We start from the raw sequence: 14,961 nt of genomic DNA, 5'->3' as shown, positions 1-14,961 counted from the left end.
AAATTAGTTAAAGGTAGAATAGTGAGTGTGACTGAGATTACCTAACTCAAAAATGAAAATATAGCATAGAATCCTCCAAGTCTTACAAACATCCACTTTAGATTTATATAGTTTACATTAGTGCTTTCACCTAGGTACTAATAAAAAGTACTCAACAAATGGTATCACACAAAGTGCTGGGCTCAGACTCGGAACCCATGCATGCCCTTCCCGAGGTCTTAACTGTCTATGGAAGTATGATGAAGCTGTTCACTTAAGACTGGATCTGTACTTCTCTCACCTCAGAACATGCAGCAGTTAGCTTCAGCCACATAGCAAATCCATCTAAAACTTATTAGCTTAATACATCCTCCATGCATTATCCCTCGGGCTGTTGTTTATGCAAGTGTTACAGCCCTAAGGGGAAAGACTGCCCCAATTCAAGTGTTACAGCTCTGAAGGGAAGGTATCCTGGCAGTCAGGAGCCAAGGAATACCAGAGTCACACTGCACAACAAACCTCACACAAGAGATACACGGGGAAAGACACGAAAGGGTGACTGACTGCCTGTGCTCAGGCAAGAAGCAGCAGAGAACTGAGCAGAGGCAGGCTTCTTGTATGGGGTTTTTTGGGGGCAGGGTTTACCAGGTTGGAGATTTCCAGGGCGGAGGGGGATTGCTGAGATTTCAAGTCCTGAGCTTGGAGTGAGCCCAGGGATTGGTGGGTTTTGAAAACCCAGAAGTGAGCTTGGAGTTTTTTACCCTACAGGTTAACTGAGCCATTATGCGGATCTGAGCAAGACTCAGCCAATCTTGGCTAGATCCAGCGTCTCCTTTACAGCCCCTATGATCCTAGCAATCATTTATGTAATCCCTTCGAATTACTTTTCCAGTGCTATGTACCAAAATAACACACACACACACACACACACACACACACACACACACACACACACACACACACACACGGTGATTGAAAGTGCCCATTTATTACCTCAAAACTCTTTAAGTCAGAACTCTGCCACATTTGGCTGTGTTCCACATTCTCAGCATATGTAAAACGATTGAAATCATGGTCTTGACTGGGCTGGGCAAAGTGTTAAAGGTAAATCAACATAGATGCCACAGTCTAAATACCCAAAGTCCAATCGCCTGTAGCCATGTAGCCGTGTATTGCAAACTGCACTCATCCTGATTGCCCTCAACCACTACTATCTCCAGTCATAACCAGCACAGAAAGTCCTTGTCATCATGAGTCAACAAAACCTACCAGCTACAGGCAGCTTACAGAGCTGTGCTTGCCATGGAAGGATGCTGATGTGCGACAGCACTGTGGAGGGAGCCTGGGCTTTATAAGGCGAGCAGGCTTTTGCTTCTTTCTTAGAGAAAGAACTGCTTGGTGAACTACTCTGGCAACAATAAACTACAATTTAGAACTGTTTTGAGCTGAGTGCTTTGGACACATCTCTTGAGATTGCTAAGAACACTGTTTTCCTGGCATCTGTGGAGCTGAGACCCCTACTTCTTTGGAAGCTGTAATCCACTCCACTTGGCTACACTGTCCTCAGGATCAAATCTGACTTATTCTAAAACTGACTTGTGTGTAAGGTGCGCACACTCCAGCACTGCAGCCTGAGAACACCCTGCAGAAGATTGTTCTCTCCTTCCAGCATGAGTTCTAGGGGTAGAACTCGGGTTATCAGGCTTGGCCCCAGGGCAAAACATACATACATACATACATACATACATACATACATACATACATACATACATACATACCAGTCTGTGTGACCTGTATCACGAAATCTCAATAGCTACAGTTGCCCGTACTAGACCATGCCAGTAAATGCTCAGGCAAAGATGGGCAAAGAGCTGTTGGAGAGAGGCAACACACATGTCTACTCACCCTAGATGGGGAGCCCGTGACAGACCATAGTACAGATCCTGTGTTACAGCTCTGAGGGGAACGGGTTCCCCAGTGGAAGTGTTTCAGCTCTGAAGGGAAAGGTACCCTGGTAGTCTGGGGCCAAGGAGTACCCCAAAGTCACACTGCACAACACCCCACACAGAGATTTATTGGGAAAGACACAAGAGGGTGGCTGCCTCTGCTCGGAAGAGAAATAGCAAAGAACTGAGCAGGAAGCTGGCTTTATAGAGGGTTTCTTGGGGGCCAGAATTTTCCAGAGTGTGTATTTCCAGGGTGGGGATAGGTGGGACTTCAAGTGCTGAGCTTGGGATGAGTCCAGGGATTGATAGATTTTGAGCTTGGAAACTGGGCTTTTCAGTTCAGGGATTTGTGGGTTTCAAGTCAGGGATTGGTGGGTTTTCAAAACCTGGAAGTGAGGTCAGACTTTTTAACCCTACAGATACCACCAAAGTCCAGATTGGTAAACCAATGAGTTGAATTGGTGTTAGCTACAGGTATATGGGTGAGAGGTTACTTATAGGAGCAGAAATGACAACAGCTGCATTACCAAAGCCCACCCCAGCCACAGGCTTAGAGAGCTTCCTTTCCAGCAGACTCTGATCTAAACCTTTTCCAGCCGGTTTGGCTGGTTTCTGCTTCTTCCAGGCAGCTGGTCTGGTCTCTGTCTTCTTTGTAGCTTTTGCTCTTCTGAGAGTCTTCATTCTGGACTCTGCTGCTTACACCAGCAGGGAGAGGCCTGGTGAATCTGGTCAGTTATGAGGATTTACTGAAGCTATTGTGAGTAGCTTACCTTCCAGCTTAAGGAACTTCCCAGTAAGGTGGAGTGTTTCAATCTGGGAGGAAATTGTTAAACAAGGGCCTCAAGGTCTCACCCCTAGTTGAGGTCTCACCCCTATATGCAGCTGGCAGAAGGAGAGTCAGTGCCACACCTAAGAGGTCAGCCTAACACCCTTGTACAAGTTCGACACTAATTGGACTCAGGATGGATAGATACAGATAGATGGTAAATAAGATACATATCAATAATAGTTATAGAAGACTTGAATTTGAGAGAAGGGGACGCCTGAGAAGATTCGGAGTGGGGAGATGAAGTGACATGATGAAAGTGTACTGTAATAAATAAATAATAAATAAATAGCCTGTGTAACTAGATTAGATTTACCCAGATAATCTGTTTTGCTCTGTAATGTAACAAGCTCATGGAAGTGATATTCTCACTCACAAGAAGAGAACAGTGAGTTGGAATCTGAAGAGAGCAGCGGTGGGGAGGCGGGGGCTGGGGGTGAAGGGAACTATTCTTGGCATGTAGATCAAGAAGCAAATGAGCTGGTTATGTGCCTGCATAGACATTTGACATCAAAACCTACATGTTCTTCCTCTGTGCTTTGGCATCCAAGCCCAAGGAAGCACAGACTCGGAACAGACTCAGAACACAGACTTGGAACACAAGCACAGAACATAGCACAAAACAAAACAGGAATCAAGGCAGACTCTGAAATGAGCAGGATGGCACAGGCCTATAACCAAGTGCTCCAGTGAGACAGAGGTGCAGGTACAGTGTAGATAAGAAGCTGAGTTGAGGACAACGTCCTAGGGAAAGTGACATAGAAACCAAGGTTAGACAGATGAGTAGTTTGCAAAGTGAAAGGGGAAAATAACATTTTATTTCAGAGCAGGAACTTCAGAGGGAAAAGTCTGAAGAAAGGTGTATGTGAGCTACAGGAAGAACTTACAAGGCAGCCACTGTAACCAGCATAGAACTGGAATGGTGGGCCTGGCCACACTGGCCTCCTACAGAGTGTCAAGTACTCTAGTCTTTACATAATAGCAATGAAAAACAAGGGTTTTTATTGTGGCAAAATGTATACAAAAGTTATCACCTTCAGGACTGGAGACATGGCCCAGTTGGTTAAGGGGGTCCAGGTTCAAGTTCTAGCACCCATATGCCATTTCGCAACCATCTGTAACTCCAGTCCCAGAGGATCTGATGAAGACATCTTGGCCTCCATGGGCACTAGGCACACATACAGGCTAAACACTCATAAACATAAAATACATCCTATTTTTAATAATTTAAAGTATACTTCAGTGGCAGTAAGCAACTTCATGTTATATGTGTAGTCATTACCACCATCCATGTTGAGAATTTGGGTAGTTGCTGAAACTTGAACTTAGGGATTCTCGTGTGCTGAGGACAAACTCTAGCACTAAGCTACACCTGAATGTCTTTAGAACTTCCTCATCATCACCAACTGAACCTATGCAGTCTCTAATTCCCCATTCCTCCCTGCCCTCCCAGACTGTTCTTGGCAACCACGATTCTCCCTTCTATGAATTTAACCATTCAACTCTCACAGAATTGGAATCATACATTATCTCTCTTCTTGTCCCTGGTTTATTTCAGTTAGCATAATGCCGTCAAAGTTGATCTTTGTTGTAACATGGCAACATACTTTGAAGCAGACAAATACTGTGATCACACTGGGATGTAGAGTAGAGCTCACTGTAGCTACTGTGATGAATAAAAGGAAAAAATTAGGTTAAGTGAAACCAGCTAGGCAGGCAGAAAACTGGTGGGGTCTGTAACTGAAGACAATAGAGATGGCCGAGGCGAGTAGAACTCAAGACATTTTTAGAACAAGTCAACAACAACACGTGGTGGTTTGTAGTGGGTAAACAAAATGAATGGCACCTTCCAGCAACGTGGGGTTAGGAATATTAAAAAGAATTGTAGGTTGCATATTGTATGACTTGAATTAGCTTTTGGACATGCAAAGTTTGCACTGTCAGTCATGTACCCAAGGAGAAATGTACCATAAGGTGTTAGACATACAGGTCTGAACTTAGGCAGGAGACTTTGCCAAGTGCTTTAAGTTTATAGTGTATCATCATACGGTATATAAATTACATTTGAGGACGTGGGAATGGATGAGATCTCTGACACAAGAGAAGGCTTTGTAAAGTGTGGAGGAGGAAGGTTCAACACCAACCCCAAGGAAGCCCAAAGAAACTACAGTACTTCAAAGTCTCCAAAAGTTAGCTTTTCTACTTTTGAAAGAAAATGTATTTATTTATTAATTATTGTGCTGTACATGGTGTGTATGTGTGTGTATGGATGCACGTGCACAGAGCATTTATGGAGGTCAGAGGACAACATGGATGAAGGTCTACAGGTACTTTCACCTCTTTTGACTGAGTCAGGGTCTCTCCTTGGCCTAGAACATTACCAAGTAAGTTAGGCTACCCGGCCAGTGTGCTTCCAGGGATCCAACCTCTCATCTGACTCAGCATTGTTGGGTACCTCATCATGCTACCTCATCAGGTGTCTACATGGGCTCTGGGACCAGCACTAAGGTCTTTGGCTGTCTCCCAAGCCCCCAAAGACAATTTCATCAGAATCACTGAACCAGCATCAAGAAGAGCTGAACCCACAGAAGCCAGAAGAGGGCATCAGAGCCTTAGAAGTACAGGTCATTGTGGGCTGTCTGAGTGCTGGAAACAGAACCAGAGTCCTCTGCAAGGGGCCTGTGTGCTCTTCACTGGTAAGCCACTCTCCAATTCTGAGATCTGTATCGCGAGAAAACTCCTAATATGTGGCTTAGGAGCATGTCTATAGCGGAATTCCCAGATTTAGTTAGCTTCAATCAGTGAAAGCATAACAACTTCTGAACTTCTCTACCTAGACATATAAATGTATGCACATGGAAGGCAGGTTAAATGTTGGATAGACAAAAATATGCTTGGTCCAAACTCATTTCCTTATACAGTATTCATTAAAGAAAGTTTTTCTTTAATTCTTCACAAATAATTTGCACTCCTATTTTTATGAATTAAGGAAATTTATTTGCTATAATTATCAGCCTTTGTAACTGAAACAAGTAGCCACTAGTATGTATATGAAATTTATAATAAAAAGATATATGAAGAATTATAGTGAAGTGCAGTTATCTTATGGAATTAGCCCTTCAACATTTACTTAATACATGGTTCATATACTGAGACAAATTATCAAGGTAAGAAACACTGAAAAAGTAATTCATTGGCATATCAACCAAGTCTTCGAAGGCCAAAGCATAACTCCACATTGTGGAATTATCAATATCCAATAATACCACATGACGGCAGGACAACCATGCTTAAACGTATCGGAATGATCTCCCATTTAAGATGAGAACGATGATTCCTTAATCCTTTTCCTTCTGGACAGTTCTACTAGGCCTGTCCTTTAATTAAAACTCTCTCTCTCTCTCTCTCTCTCACACACACACACACAAACACAAAGTAACAGGAGTTAGTTATCATTTCCTATAAGAATTTTTAAGAATTTATAGCAGATATCCAAAGGATTTTATATAAATCCAAGTCAATGCTGAGTTGTTGCAAATGCCAGTTTACTCCATTTGTTAAGCCTACCATCGGCTGTTCCCAAATTCAGGCTTAGTTAGTTTATTGTGGTCTAATCTATCTGAATGTTTCTAAAAAGGCACTTCATGTTGAACCACAGACATTCAGCGACATATATATATATATATATATATATATATATATATACATACATATATATATATATATACACACACACACATACATACGCACACACACATATATACATATATAATGTATATAAGCTATAGGTTGTATCTATATGTTATCAAGGCATTTGAAATTTTAATTTGACTAAGGTTAGTGATATTTAGAGAACATCATTCTAAATAGAAGCTTTTTCCTTTGCCAAAAATTTAAGTTTTAATCCATGTTTCACTATTTGAGAGATTACTCATATGGCTGTACGTGAAAAGCCCTTATAGATGATGAATTGGATTTCTTCCTTTGAACTCATTTTTGGAACTTTCTGTAAAGCATATCAGTCTGAATTAATTTATATAAATATTTGATGTGCAAATATTAATATTTTAGATGGCAAAAGATAAGGTTTTTAAAATTACAGATTGTAAAGGACATTTTTCAGAAATAATGGATGTGTTTGGTATCCCATCTCATCGGTGTTCTCGGCTCCTTGTTAGATCATGGAGGAGGTTAATAATACCCTTGTCCCAGAGCACTCCGAGTCCTCATCCCCAGAACCAATGAGCATTAGCTTATATAGAAAATGACTACAGGTAGAATTACATTAAGGATTCAGGGATAGGGAAACTATCCTGGATGGCCCAGGAGGACTTACTGCAAACACTTTGTGTCCTTTGCAAAGAGAAACCCATGCCGTAACTGGGCTAACACATTAGTTACGTTGGCCTTGCTGTGGGCACATGCCTGACAAAACTACTTTCGGGAAGAAAGGTGGTTTTGGCTCATGGTTAAGGAAGCTTTAGCCCATCATGGTTAGGAAGGCATGGCTGAGGTCATGGTAAAAGGGAGTGTGGGACTGGAGTCCGCAGCAGGACAGCAGACAGGAAACAGAACAAGCTAGAAGTAGCAGTGCATGTAACCTTCACTCTTAGTAAACTGCTAGCGAGGCCCCACTTTCCAAGGGTCCTCTACCTCCCCAAACAGTGTTACAACAGGGAACCTCATGGTTCAAGATCATGAACTCAAGGGGATATTTTAGATTCAAACCATAATAACTATGGAAGAGAAGGCAATATGACCATGGAGACAGATCTGTGATGTAGTCACTGACCGAGGAACATACACAGCCAGCAAAAGCTGAAGGAGGCAAGAATGCAGCCTCTGCCAGAGCTTTCCAAGGGAACACAGGCCTGCTGTACTTTGAAATCTTCCCAGTGAAACTAATTTTGAACTTCTAGTCTCCACAACCATAAGAATTTTAATTTACTTATTTATTTTTTAAGATTTATTTATTTTACATAGATGAGTACACTGTAGCTGTCTTTCAACACACCAGCAGAGAGTATCAGATCCTATTACAGATGGTTGTGAGCCATCATGTAGTTTCTGGGAATTGAACTCAGGACCTCTGGAAGAGCAGTCAGTGCTCTTAACCGCTGCACCATCTCTCCAGCTCAATTTATTTGTTTTTAAAGGACAGAATTTCTGGCAACTGTTACAGCAACTATAGGAAAACTAGCAAGAATAATTTACTTTTTTTTGAAGGGGTACAAGCCAAGAAACTTAGATTTCTATTCTCCAGCAGCATAAAAAATTGTGACTTTAGGTAACCAAAAGAAACTGAATGCCACTCACCACCACTACCAAGAACAACAAAGCCATAGGACTTAGCAATAAATAAACAGCAAAGAAATGTAAATCAAGAATTACATGTAGCACACATACAACAAAGACAACAAAAAATAATGAAGAAAACCACAGAGGTAGTTATTCCTAAATGACTCATTTGCTTAAAATATGTAAACAAGGTCAAAAGATTTTTTTTCTCGTGAAATAGCTAAAAAGCAGTTTTTTATTTATTCACTAGGGAGAATTGGCTCTAGTATGCTGGGAGTATTCTGCATACTGCTCTTTCTGAACACCAGTGACCTGCCTCCAGATACCCACGTCTCACTGCAATAATAACACAACATGGAAAACCAAGACAATACCTCTTCCAAGAAACTGTAGTCCATAATAATGTTCCTGTAAGTTAGATGACATATATGACAATAGACTTAAAAGAAAAATTATAAGTATGTCCAAGGAATTCAAAGAAGATAGGAATAAATACCAGAATGATGCCCTCCCCAAACATGGAAAATAGTTGAATTTTAAAAAGACAATTCAGGATGTTAAAATACAATTCAATAAAGAAATAAAAATTTTGAAGAAAATTTGAAACAAAATAAAGCTTTAAAAAAAATCAGTTGGTCAAATAAAAAGTTTGTTGGAAAGCTTCCTCAACAGACCAGGCCCTATGGAAAGGGAATATCAAGATATAAAGACAAGGTAGAGAAACTGGATTACTCAAAGAAAATGGTAACTTTACGAAATGAATGGAATTTCCAGACACAATAAAAGGACCAAACCCAAGGATCACAAACAAACAAACAAACAAACAAACAAAAAGCAGAAGAAACACACACAAAGACACAGAAAATATTTTCAGTAACGACAGAAGAAAATCCCTCAAATCAAGGGTGAGGGTTGCTTCTTCAGGCTCAAAAGGCACATAGAACACCAAGTAAACAGGGCCAGAAGAGAAATCCTCCACATCGTGTAATAGTCCAAACACTAAACACACAGAACAAAGAGAAGATTTTGAAACCTGCAAGAAAAACTAAGTCACATACAGGCAGACTATTAGAATAACGACTGATTTTTTTAATAAAGATGTTAAAAAAGTCTTGGGTTAATGTATTACATGCTCTCAAAGCCTATAGGTGACTATACCCGAAAAACGATCTGCAATAATCTAAGGAGAAAAAAAAAAAACCTTCCTATGATAGAACAAGTTAGAGGAATTAGTGCCATAAAGCAGCCATACAGAGGATACTGGAAGGGACACATGAGATTGAAAAAAGGATACGCATGCCCAAGGGTGACAGGGAAACAAAATAAAACAAAACAATGTTAACTCAGTAATTAAATAAAAAAAGAACTCAAATACTACAAAATCAACAAGATGACAGGAAACAATACACATCTTCAACAATAACTTTGAACAACAATAACCTCACCTTCCCAATCAAAGATCACAGTAGCAGACTGGATGAGAAAAATTAGCATCTATTGTATTCCTGCCTCCAAGAAACACTTCACACTAAAGACAGAAACTGCATATAGGGCTGGAGAGGTGGCTCACTGTTGAAGAGCTCAGTGTTCTTGCAGAGAAGCCAGGTTCGCTTCCCAGAACCCATAGGCAGCTCACAACCATCCCTAACTCCAGTTCTCCTCCGTTCCCCGCACTTATGCCATATGCAGATTAAAATTAACTAGGAGAGATAAAAAAAAGTCACTTCATACTGATCAAGGGAACAATTCACCAAGAGGACATTACCATCCTAAACATATATGCACTCTACCCAAATTCATGAAACAAATGCTACGAGACACAATGCAATACATCAGCACCAACACAGTAACGGTAGCTGACGTCAACACTCCACTCTCACCAATGGACACATTATATAGTCACAAAATAAGCAGAAGTAATAAAGCTAAATGCCATCACACATCGATGGACCTAGCATATCTATAGAAACTTATACCCAAGACTAGAGAGTACATTCTTCTCAGACACCCATACAACTTTCACTGAAATAGACCTAGACCACTTATTGGTACATAAAACATGTCTCAATAAATGTAGGAAAATCAAAATAACTCCTGATATTTTATCTAATCACAATGGAATTTTTTTGTTTGTTTGTTTGTTTTTTCTAGACAGGGTTTCTCTGTGTAGCTCTGGCTGTCCTGGAAATCACTCTGTAGACCGGGCTGACCTCAAACTCAGAAATTCCCCTGCCTCTGCCTCCCAAGTACTGGGATCAAAGGTGTGCGCCACCACTACCCGGCTACAATGGAATATTATCAACAGCAATAGAAACTCCAAAACATATGTTGACTATGGAGATTGAACAATACAGTATTGAACAATAAGTGGAGCATCAAAGAAATTTTAAAAAAAGAAAATGTAAAACTTTCTCGAATTGAATGAAAATTAAAGTACAAACCTGCCAAACTCCACGGGGTACAATGAAGGCAGTCCTAAGAGGAAAGTTTACAGTTCTAAGTAAGTGTCCATGTCATAAATCCAAACAAACAACTTGATGCTGTGCCTTAAGACCCTAGACAAACAAAAACTTCCAAACACCCAAAAGTAGACAAATAGAACTAATCAAGATCAGACCAAAAATTTAAGAAATAGGAATGTTAAAAAGGAGAAGCATCAATGGAATGGAGTTGTTCTTTGAAAAGATGAATATGGCTGATGAGCTTTTACCGAGTTTACTCAGAGAAAGAAATCAAAAGATTGCAAAATTAGAGAGATCTCATCGATAGCTATCTATGCGAGAAATGAAAACCTGTGTTTATATAAAAGCCTGGGCAGTGGTGGCGCGCGCCTTTAGTCCCAGCACTTGGGAGGCAGAGGCAGGCAGATTTCTGAGTTCCAGGCCAGCCTGGTCTACAGAGTGAGTTCCAGGACAGCCAGGGCTACACAGAGAAACCCTGTCTTGAAAAAACAAACAAACAAAAAAACAAACAAACAAGCCTCACAGGCATGCTTATATTATTAATGCAATGTAAACATCTATTAATGTATTAATGATTGCTTTAAAAAATTCTGGAAACAAAACCAGCAGATAAATAAACTGTGGTACAACTATACAATAAAATAACATTAAACTATTAATTTTATATCTATCGGTCTAATACTTATCTATCTGAAACTTTAGTCCTCTGGTCAACCTAGAAGAATGAAAGATGAGAGTTATGGTATGACAATGTTTAAGAGTCTGAAGTAGGGCCAACAAGATATAAGTGCTGCCAAGCCCGATGACCCAAGTTCAGCTACCAAGAGCCACATGATAGGAGAGACTGACTCCCAAAAGTAGTCTTATGATTTCAACATGTGGACTGGTTCGTTTCCTTCTCCCTCTCCCTTTTCCCTGTCCCTCTACCTCTCCCTCTCTCTCCTAAAATGTAATAATATTAAAATATCTGAAATTAAAACCCTACAGGAAAAGAAAGATATTAAAATAGAAGCTCAAAATCAGGAATACATCCTCCTAGGCTGAGAAAAGGACTAAGGTTTCGTGAAAAATGAGGCATTTAAAAATGTATGTCAGAGGTTCCGCCTGTAATACTTGTTCACCATCTATCTTCTCTGATAGGCTATGTGAGGTGAGGGCCGAAATAATGTCTGACTTATTCACCTCTGCATAGCAGTATCTAAAGCAGAGCAAGATTAATTGACCTACTGCATATTATATCAATAGTCAGAGATACAGTAACAGAGAGGGGGGGAGTGAAAATTGAGAAGAACCACCTTAGGTTTCCATTCTCCACCCTTTCTAACACTTTCCTATCTCTTCATGGCCAGTTAAAGGTATAGCTTGTCCTCCTGGCTTTTCACATGTATTGCATGAATTTTCCTCAGGGAGACTTAACAAGGCCTTACTTACCCCAGATAAACCACCCAAGACAGACCAACATATGATAACAAGGAAGCCCAATGAGCTTTGGAGCTGATTTGCACAGCCTGGGTGAGGGATTACTCACAGGACCATAGGTGACCCCCTCAGAAGCCTCACTACCAAAAAGTCTCACCCCAGCATAAATGATAACGAAAGTCCTCTGCTTAACCAACCTTCCACCGTCTATAGACTTTAGCAGGCGCAGGTGGGATTGTCAAGAGCTCAGAGGAAGTCTGATGACCCTCCTGTCCTAGTTAGGGTGGGCTCTATTACCGTGATAAGCACCAGGACCAAAGCAACTTGAGTAGGAAAGGGTTTATTTCATCTTACACTTCCAGGAAACAGTCCATCACCGAGAACAAGCAAGGCAAGAACTCGAGGCAGGCACCTAGGGGCAAAAACTAGAACTGAGGTCATGGAGGAATGATGCTTGCTGCCTTTCTTTCTCTAGCTTGCTCCACTTGCTTTCTTATACCACCCAGGCCATCATTCCCAAGTGATCTGGGTCCTCCCACATCAATCATTAATCAAGAAAATGCCCTACAGAACTGCCTACATCCCCACCATCCAACCTAAATGAAGAAAAGCCGAAACTTAGCTTTTACAATTTAGTTAAGAAATCCTCCCATATTTATCTTTCAGAAACCTATGCCATTTTCTTGGATTAGAGATGGAAATGTAAAATTTCAAATATTTTCATGATGTACCAATAAAGGGTGCATTGTTTAGGTCTATTTCCATGATCCTTTCTGAGGTCAAATCCCTATTGCTCACATCCACTAAGGGTCTTTGACATCAAGGTCACATCTGGAAGAGGAGTGGAGAAGGGCCAATTTAGAATGGTCATATTTGCAGAAAGACACCACAGGTGGTAGGGAGGTGAGCTTACCTTATCAGGGCTCCACTAGAAGATCACCCTTTGGCTGCCCTTCAGCTTAATCTGGTGGATCTTGTACTTGATTGTAAAGGACAGTAAAAGAAGGACTGTGTGTATATAAAATACTAGATAACTGGGAATTACATGTAAAAGAAATGGGAAACAGTTTAATTTTTGAAGAATGAAACAATATTCCAGGTCCTTTTAGATCCAGGTGCTGTCTTTAATATTGTTATTTTAAGAACTATGTAAAGCGAAAGACTCCTCAGTTCCCTGTCTTCTTGTGGTTCTGGAGACAAAGTGAGGCCCATGCACACTAAGCGAGCACTCAGCCACTGAGCTGCAGCCAGAGGACTAGCGTACCTATGTGAAAGTCCACACTGACTTTGATTACAAATAAAGGCAGCTTATAAGAACTAAGGCTACCTGTTCTTGACTTCCTTAGACAGAATAGCTACAGTTAGCCAAATTCGGCCAACACAGACCAAAGTCTGTCCATTAGACTGGGCAACTATTACTAGTTCCTAGTCCTTAAATCCTCTCCCCGCACAGATCTTATTTATTTCCTTTAAATGGGCGCATTCATTTACTTTATTTTCCTCAAGCCATGATGTAGTTCCTTCTTTTCCCTAGGAATTAAGCAGTCTGGATAGCAACAATAGAGATTTTTACGTCATATAAAGCTAGCAGGGTCATATATAGATCTTATAACTACAGTCATAAAGAACTGCAAGTCAGCACTTTTTAAGAGGAGAAGACTTGGTATTCATTTTAGCAGGAATTGTCTTCATGTATTTTTCACTCAGACAAAGCACATAGTTCATCCTTGAGCCTTGTTAGTAGTCATAAAGAAGTAACAGAGTTGAAAACTCCCCACTTCTAACGTGCACTCACCCCCTAGTGGCCAAAACCAGAAATACAGTTCTATTTTCCTGGTTTATATGATTAAATATAGCATAGCAAGTTTCTGCTGTATATTTAACCTACACAAAAATAGATTTAAGAGAAGGCCACTAGCTTAAAAAAGCCTTGTCTATGCCAATATCTAGTAGAAAATCAGGTAGTGATTACATACAGTAATTTAAGATCTTCTTAAGGTAGTATCTAAAACCTAACAAATTAGTTTTAAAGTATCACAACTGTGGAATGTAAAAGTTAGGAGGAAAAAGAAAATTTAACTGAGATGGAACTGCTAAGATAGTGAGCCCCTACCCCAGCCACCACAGCAGCAGAGCAGAGAGGTCTTGTGAGCCAGGTCCTGCTCTAGTGCTCCGTGGTCGTGTTCTTGAGTCTCCATGTTTGTGAGATACTACTGCATGAGACCCGTTATCCGATTATAAAACCCCTATTCTACTTCAGACAATATGATAAGATATATGCTACAGCTGTTGAACTCGTAAGGTATTTGACAATAAATAAAATAATGTTATATTTCACTACTTTTAATGAGACGTCTGCCTGAAGAGTTCAAACAGTAAGATAATGCAACCACATTTTACATATATCTAAATTAATGGTCCAAACTCCAAGTAACACTTAAACTATGTGCTTGCATATAGTAGGCAAAATAATAAATAGTATCTGCCAGACGGTACTCATAATAGCTGAGACTGGCCAAGTACTCTGTTACTGACAGTCTTTAATTGCTTGTTGTCACTTTTCATGTCACATACTGTCTCCTTAACTGCTACACATGCTTAGTTTTAACTGTTCCAGTGTACCCTCTATGAAAAGCCACCCACAAACACGCCAGTGGGAAGCTTGCTGTTGGGACAAATATCCCTGCAATTGCCAACAGGTCTTAGCTTCCTGTCACACAAAATAGGTTTCTTCAATTCCACTTCACCTTTTGACCCTTAAATTAGACCCTTAAATAGCTGGTTTTGTGTTTCTATTGTCTTTTAGGTTTCTTATAAGACAAACCAAGCTGGGCGTGGTGGCGCACGCCTTTAATCCCAGCACTTGGAAGCTAGAGGCAGGCAGATTTCTGAGTTCAAGGCCAGCCTGGTCTACAAAATGAGTTCCAGGACAGCCAGGGCTACACAGAGAAACCCTGTCTCGAAAAACAAACAAACAAACAAGACAAACCAAAATTTTGAAGAAGTTATTGAATACTATTTTTAAAAATCC

Source organism: Mus musculus, chromosome 4, assembly GCF_000001635.26.
Source record: "Mus musculus strain C57BL/6J chromosome 4, GRCm38.p6 C57BL/6J".
Taxonomy (NCBI): Eukaryota; Metazoa; Chordata; class Mammalia; order Rodentia; family Muridae; genus Mus; species Mus musculus.
The sequence above is the reverse complement of the archived record's forward strand: the minus strand, read 5'-3'. Positions refer to the sequence as shown.